Source organism: Geospiza fortis, unplaced genomic scaffold, assembly GCF_000277835.1.
Source record: "Geospiza fortis unplaced genomic scaffold, GeoFor_1.0 scaffold147, whole genome shotgun sequence".
Lineage (NCBI taxonomy): Eukaryota > Metazoa > Chordata > Aves > Passeriformes > Thraupidae > Geospiza > Geospiza fortis.
The window spans coordinates 3,445,730-3,452,291 of NW_005054372.1; positions in this window are offsets into that span (position 1 = coordinate 3,445,730).

Here is a 6,562-nt window from a genome sequence, read left to right on the forward strand (position 1 = left end):
TAACAGTTACTGAAAAACAACCAACAGTCCCAAGCAGCTCCTTCTGTCCCAAATAATAGAAGAACTGTCAGATCAATGTGTAGACAGTTACTAATTTATCTGCAGAGCAGTGTAGAGCAGCATGAGATAGAAGTTGCCTCAGGTACTCCAGCTTTCCAAAAGCATAACCAGCTCAGAGTTAATTAGCATGACAATGTACCAGGACACTTCAGCAGGTTGTCTAGCTGGAACAGGATTCTTTGGTACTTGCTGACTACTGTCAGTTTTTGACTTATACCAAGTTAGTCTGGGTGGATCTGTCCTACAGAGCCAACAAGACTGTAAAAATAGCACAAATACATCATTCAGTGCATGTGCTTAATGCAGAATGGGGAAGACCAAGGCTCCAACAGTTCATAACTGCACGATTCTATTACAAATATTTTTCCTGTGCATTGCTATTTTACTTGAAGTATTCTATGATTATATGATTCTTACCTTCCTCAGCATCTTCAAACTTGCATGTCCCATTCCAAGGAGGGAGCAGATTTTTACAGCTGTAACATGACAGCAATTTTATTCATTAAGACTTTGCCAGCCAAAGCACTTGGGGAATCATAAAGAAGTTATACACACATGAAAAAAGACACAATAGAAATATATATATATATATTTAAAGTATCAAAATACAAATTAAACAAGCAAAGAAAGGTGGTCTAATAAAAATACAGACATCAGTAGTCATAAGAAAAGCTATTTCTTTGAAATGACAGAGCCTGCTTTGTTTGGTAATTATGATGAACTAAAAGAGAAGCCTTGGTGGAGCAGGGATTCTCCACCTCGATGCTTTCTCACAGCACAGGCATAATAACCACCCAACACCAACACCACGGAGCAGAGCAGGAGGTGCTGTCACACCATCTCTAGGGATGAACACAGTGCTCTTGAAGCACTGGTCAGGATCAAAAAGCTGAAGATGTTCTTGATCACAGTGAGATCTAAAGGACACAGCTTTGGCAAAACCCAGGAATGAGTAAGCAGAGATAGAAGCAGTGTGTTAAAGAGATTCTTCCATTCTAAACACAGCAGATGTGGTGATGGAAAGTGAAGAGCAGAAGTTAAAAGAGGAGGAAGGAGAAAGAACAACATAAGGACAAAAGCCAAGGACCAGAGATGTGTTTTAGTGGCAATGAGAAACAGCTCATCAGATCAGATCAGATCAGAAAACAGTGCAGAGACCAGGAGCTGGCAATGGAGCCAGAAGGGAAGACTACATGGTTTCAGCTACAGCAGAAGAATTCCTATTTAATACCAATCACTGAAGTACAGATTAAATTCTTGTATTTTATTTTATAAACATCTAGCACAAGAGCATTCACAATGCTGAACCAGTAATTTTCATGCAGTTTCTGGTGACTAATAACACATTAACCCGAGGTGATTCATGACTCTGAGGTGACCTTTAGAACAGCAGTGGAAGTGTGACAATTGTTTAAAAACTTAAAGCAGCCATGTTCTTGCTTTCTGAACAAGGTGCAAACACTGTGGATGTAATTAAGTGCTTTCCTTCAGCTCTGTCTGTATCTGCCTGGCATGAGATTCACATTCTAATTTTATATCCAAAACCTGGAGATATAACATAGTAACAGAACCCAAATGATTTTGAGGCAAATCTAACAAAAAGACACACTTGCCTTAAGTGTTATTGGCCTAGCTTTAATGATGATTGAGCTCCTTTAACACGGTTGAAATTGCACCTTCCATGCTTGTGGAAAGCAAACAAAGTGTGAAGCATTCATTTCAGGGACAGGTTCAAGTCCAGCTTCAGAGACTGTGATCTTCACACAAAGCACCAAAAATGTGTTAGGCAGATTCTCGTCACATGGCAAATTTTTGAAAGCTTTTTATTCCCTCCCACTACAGTATTTTTGGCTGAACTCCTTGTCCCCATGGTCAGACTCATCTAGCCAGATTAGGATTAAATGGAGCACAGCAGTTGTCCCACAGGAGTGTTCACTCTCTCATTAATTAGGCATAGAATTACAATTAAAAGCTCTTTCTGCTTTCTAGAGTTGAATAAAAGCAGAAGAAAATATTTTTAAAATTTTGCTTTACACTTCTTCCATTCATAGCTTTTCAAAACCATTGCACAACGTCAGCAGAATGAGAATCCCCTTTTGTCATCTATCTGGGAGCTCAGAGAGCAGCCTATGGGACTGCACTGGGATTCTGAGCCCTGAAACATTGTGATGAAACAGAGCTCCCTGCACCAGCCCAACCAACCCTGCCGTTCAACATCCTGCCAGTCATCACAAAAAACATGTCATAAGCAAAGGAGAAAGTCACACCTGAGCAATAAACAGCCACCTCAGGCTTTTGTGGTGCTACTGGCAGCCTATTTGCCAGCATCTGGCTGGCAATCCTTCACTGTACAGCACTTGCTCTGACTAATACAAATCACTTGTACACAAGGCAGCAGAAACAAGCTCACAGCAACTAATTCATCAAACCTTAAAGAAAAATTAAGAGAGGAAAACGTAGATCTGAATGTCAAGGTACCATTCCATTGTTAGCCTGTGTGCAGAAATAGAGACCAACAACTGCTCTCTTCTTGGCAAATCTGAATGTGACCAGAGAGCTGATCTCCCCTTCTGTCCAATTGGTCTGGTAAACTGAGAGGCAACAATTGATTTTTATGAAAAAAATCTTAAGAAAAGCCAAGACACCACACTCAAAGAATCACAACAGATTTGACAACACTTCTCTCAATGCTCAATAATTTTGTCTCAAGATGGAAAGCCACATCAGCATGACAGTAAATTATTCCTGTGCACTTGAACAGCTTGGTTCTGACAGGTAACTAAATAAAGTAAGATAGACAATGCCTGATTGTCAGAGTTTTTCCATTTTTATCACTCCAGGAATGCTACACGAGGCATACACGAGTGTCCACAACAATATGAGGACTAAGAGAACTGTAATAGATAGCCAGATTTGTAAATCCTTGGGATACCAGATGACTTATGCATTACACTACAATAAATTGCCTCTGAAATTGTGGCATGCTGCTTTGGGGACGGAACACTTCGGTGTCCTCCCAGGAACAGAACTTTTGTTATTCTAAATTGCTCTAATTAGCGCTCTTCAGAGCCCTGTGGCTATAGCTATTAGCTTTCCAACACAGCGACAACATTCTCCAGGCAACAAGATGGTTACAAAATACACCCTTCAAACTAGTTAGCAAAAGGCTATGGAAACTCAAAGGTACTCCTTATAAACAGAGCAAGATGTATGATTCTGTATTTTCAGCCTAAGGAGAAACCAGGCAGAATGTAAGTATTATACATTCACTCTTGGGAGAGTTTTCTTAAAGTGTTTACATTAAAAATAATAAATTCTGAATGTACAGATTAACTATTTTAGGACTGCTCTAATTAGAAACAAATAAGGTTGTCTCCCTACACATACATCCCAACCTGCATTTCAGGATTAAAAGTTTCTGAATTCAAGTACTGATTTCAACTTTATTGTCCTCTGTCTGAAATGGACCCATGGAGTATCTGATTCTCAGTCTTGATAACCCTTACAGAAGAAAAACTGCTATTATTTTATATACAAGGATCAGTCCCTTAATTTGCTACTAGGCATCTTCCCAGAGCAGACTATGGAACATGTGGCTGTGTGGTCTGATCTGTGATCTTTTCTAAAGGGCAGAGGTACTAATGTTTGTCTTCACTGCTGTATGGTTCAGTAACAGTCTTACAGCTACATTATTATTTTTTAATTTGATTTAGGTATTTCCTGGTAACTGGCCTGAAAGGTCACTGCTGGAATATTTACAGAGATATTTTTGGTGGTTCCTCCCCCCCACCCCAAGCTTGCTCCCACCACAGCTCAATATTTGGTTCTGGCTGGGATATAACATTTGATTGGAGAAGATACAATAGCCTTTTTCCTTTACCCTTAAAACATTAATAAGAAAGTTCATATCTGAAAACACAAATGTAATGACATTCTGTTTGCTGCCTGAATATCAATAAACTACGTCTTAGCATTAGGACTATGAACAAGGTTCAGGTTTGGTTTTTTTTAGAGAAATAGAAATGCCTTAATTTTTCATTTCAGTTTTCAAGTACAGATCATAGATTTGTGGCATTGTTCATCTTGAAGGATTATGTTCGTGGTTTTTTTTACTGCAAGTGCAATACTAATAATAAGATACTTATTCAGTTGATATTTTGAATTTTCAAAATATCACAGAAATTCCCTCAAGCTCACTACACAACTTTCTTGTAAGGTCCTGAAAGATTACTGACTGCCCTGAATTGTAGTTGTAGAAATGTAGAAATGAGGTTAAGTAACTGCCCAAGACCACAAAGTTAATCACTAGAGGAAGTGGGAATGCTATCCTGAGTATTTCATTCTATCACTAGCTCAGAGAAATTAGAGGTTAAAATCACTTTCAAACCACAAGCTGAAAAGTGGCAGCTGGTTCACAGAATCACAGAATATTCTGAGATGGAAGGTACCACAAGAATCAGAGTCCAACTCTTAAGTGAATGGCCTGTGCAGGGATGATGGTTGACTGTTTAGAATTCAGAATAAGCATTATTTATCTTCAATTCATATTCAAACCCAGTATTTATGTGAAGAAGTAAAGATTGCTTAATAGGGAGAAGACTGGATGAGAAAAAACTAAGCTTACTCCTGAACACTATGACAGCCAACCAGGTCCAGCAACAGATGCTGAATACTCAGCAGCTGAGTTTAAAAATACCTAACTCCTGAGCTGACTCTGCAATAAACCCAGAACAGCCTGCAATAGCCTGAGGCAAAACAAGACATGAAAAAGTCTTGAGTGAGACAGTACTTACGGCCAACATCAGCCATGATGCAAACAAGCTTCAGTAAACTTGTATGTTCTTCTTCTGAAGCTGCAGATGTTGTTTGGTCTTGACCCATCAGCATCTAAGCCAGCTGCAGGTTTTTCATGACAGCTGTTCAACTTGCACAACTCACAACAAAATGAATTTTCACTATCCCTTGTCTTGAAAAGTTACTTGCAGAAGGCCAGTGAAATGTCATTTGGGGTAAATGGCTTCTAATCCAAGCAGGGTATTGCACCAAAGTCTAATATACATCCTCAGTTATTGACATATGTTGGCAGTGGGTTCTTCTCAACCTTTTGTTATCAATTCTGTGATTTTGTGATCAATCATTAATCAAGCACAACTTCCAAAGATGGTGGGCAGCAAAGAAATGGAGACAAGATGAAACAGGAATCTACATCCAAAGATGTGGGGAAAAAAAACTCACAAGAACTATGAGACAGACAGACTCCTTGTCTAGGTTTTTCAAGGAATAATCTTTTCAGGAAACATTTTTAAAACATCAGACCTAAAGATCCAGATGCCTTCTCTGTCTCATTTCTTCATGGCTTTCAGTACATATCATCCTTTATAGCTGCTCTTTGTTTTCTCCTTGTTCTCTATGATTCTTTCTTATCATTATCTTAACAAATTTCCTCAATTATTTATTTCAGTATTTCTGAGGATAAAATTTGAAATTTGTGGCTTATCAGCTTTCTGGAAAGCAGATACTGACCACCACTCCATGTGGACAGGATACATCCTTCCCCTTTGCTGTGTTATGGGAATGTACCAGTGTCACATCACAGAACAGCCACGGGCAAAATAAGGCTCAGTGGGATCTAAACTTGCAGTGTTATGAGGCCACTGACCTGTTCCATTTATCCTGCTTTCTGCACAGGCTGTGGCACAGCCCAGGCCAGATAAAGCAATCTGCTGAATAAAGGCCAGGTTGGAACCTTGGGGTACCCCGGCAAAGTTCCACTGTACCGAGAAAGGTCCCACAGGATCCTCATGCAGCGAGCCAAAAATGTCTTCTACACCTTCTTTTTCAGTATGCAGTTTAATTTTTCACTTAAGTATAACAACTACTAAATTTGCATTATGGAATTTGCATCTTTATCCTTCAGATTTCATTTGGAGAGTGCACAAACGTGTGCAGGAATCAGGCTAACAGCTGGTGTTCAGGCATCTGTGCATAACCCAGCAGTCAGCCTCACGACTGTGCAATAAATACGTGACCCTGATTTATTTCCCCCTCCCCTTTAACAAGAATTGACAAAGCAACAGAGGAACTGCCCGAGTTCAGCACCACGGAGCAGGGCTCCCTCAGCCTCCGGTTACACAGCACACTTGCACAGACAGCTTGCACAAGCAGGTGGCCCAACCTGGAACTAGTGGATTAGCAACATTATCCCATTTAATGAAAGCTCAAGATTTCATTAAATGAAATTATTGTCCAGCAAGAGTATACACAGCAGTTACAGCGAGCGTGTGTGGATCGAAACCTCTCTGTGGAGATTTGCAAATTACTGACGGGCGCTACAAGCTGTTATTGGTAACGGAGTTATCCAGCACTTAAAATGAACTAAAATCTTCAAACTTTTCCAGTCACAGCTGGGACAGGAACAATGTCGATCACGCCAGCGGCCCCCACAGGACACCGACTTCACCCCCCCGCGACAAAATGGCGGCCGGCCCGCGCCCCGCCCGCG